Here is a 1352-nt window from a genome sequence, read left to right as displayed (position 1 = left end):
CACTTTACACGAACAATAATTTTGCATCTTGTTGTTTTGTCAGGCTGCACGAGGAAGTGAAACCTGATTGCTATGTCTTCTMATTACATCAATCCAGGAGGTGCCCCACGCTGCTACAGCTAGCTGCTGCTGCCTCTATTTGTACTTACAAATGACCACAGAATTACAAATATGTGCTGCATTGATGGTAAAARGCTTGCTGTGTTCRTGTCTGCATTTTAAAAAGGACAAATCAGGGTCGTTTAAAGAGCGATCAGGTAACATCTGTAACAGGTAAGATATTTATAGTTCTTTTCAGAGCAKAAAGGACTTGACTTGATACCAAGTCCTGTGTCTCCCGCCCCCTTCTCCCAGCGCCCCTCGCGCCTTTCTCAGGTCCGCATTACGTCATTGAAGCTCGCGCACTTTGTCGGTTCTGAGGTCTGCAGCGAACAGAGGACAGACACCACTAAGGCTGTTTTTGTTTTACTGGCTGTGAGTAAACCAGCAGAGACGTACCGGTACCGGCACGGTGGGTTGGAAGGCGGGACTTCCGGCCGGCGAGCAGAACCCAAACTGGTTCTGCTGTTTCTGTCGGTGTGCAGCGACTGGACCGAGCCAGTGTTCTGTTTGCATGAGATAAAGAAGGTAAGCTTGTTGACAGTGTTCTGCATGGTCTTATCGTTCCTACTGGACTCGATTCTGGGTCTGGTTCTTGTTGCAAACCCGAACTGCTCGGTTTTATTATTATTATTTAGCATTTAGCAGTGTAGCACAAAGAAATAAAAGGCAGAAGAACTGTGGACTGGTTCTGCCCTTTAGTGTCGAACCTCAGTTTAATTGTTTATGACGTCATTGTTGTTGTTTACAGACATGATGCGTTCAAGTGTCAAAGCTGCTGCTCTCAGGTCATCATTAAATACTTATCATTAACTCTGACTGTTATCTGTAGAACATACCAGCTGTAATATATTTATACTTCAACTGCCTAATATTTAGTTTTAGATCAGTATTTTTAATATAGTATTGTACTCTAAATAAATGTAAATAAAGTTATTTCCTCAGCATTGTTTCGTTTAAACGTCTCATTAAAATAAAAAAAACATTGTTGGCAACAGTAGATATACTGCTTTTCACCCCTCAGTAAAAGAAGTACATCAGAACTGTAAAACTAAATGTAATAATAGATTTTTACAGTACTTTTTATACAGTCATTTTACTGTGAAAAACCAAACTTTATGCACATTAAAAAAACTGTAATTTTATCATAAAAATTGACGGTGTATCAATCTGATATTTATGTATTGAAAAACTGTTTCAGTATTTTTTAATACTTTATTCAACTTTGCATGTGCCGCATTAAAATATTACTT

At 39.2% G+C, this 1352-nt stretch overlaps 1 protein-coding gene across 1 annotated transcript in view; it reads left to right on the top strand.

Annotated features, from left to right (window-relative positions):
• Nucleotides 1-410: 410 nt before the first annotated feature.
• enpp5 (ectonucleotide pyrophosphatase/phosphodiesterase 5) overlaps nucleotides 411-1352 on the top strand; it is a gene marked incomplete in the record, with an annotated part of 12584 nt that continues 11642 nt past the window's right edge. Inside the window, 1 exon segment of the mRNA XM_014026688.1 lies at nucleotides 411-627.

The sequence above is a fragment of the Austrofundulus limnaeus genome, unplaced genomic scaffold (genome assembly GCF_001266775.1).
Source record: "Austrofundulus limnaeus strain Quisiro unplaced genomic scaffold, Austrofundulus_limnaeus-1.0 Scaffold581, whole genome shotgun sequence".
Classification (NCBI taxonomy): Eukaryota; Metazoa; Chordata; class Actinopteri; order Cyprinodontiformes; family Rivulidae; genus Austrofundulus; species Austrofundulus limnaeus.
Note: the sequence above shows the minus strand (reverse complement) of the source record. Positions and strands in the feature narration are given on the sequence as shown.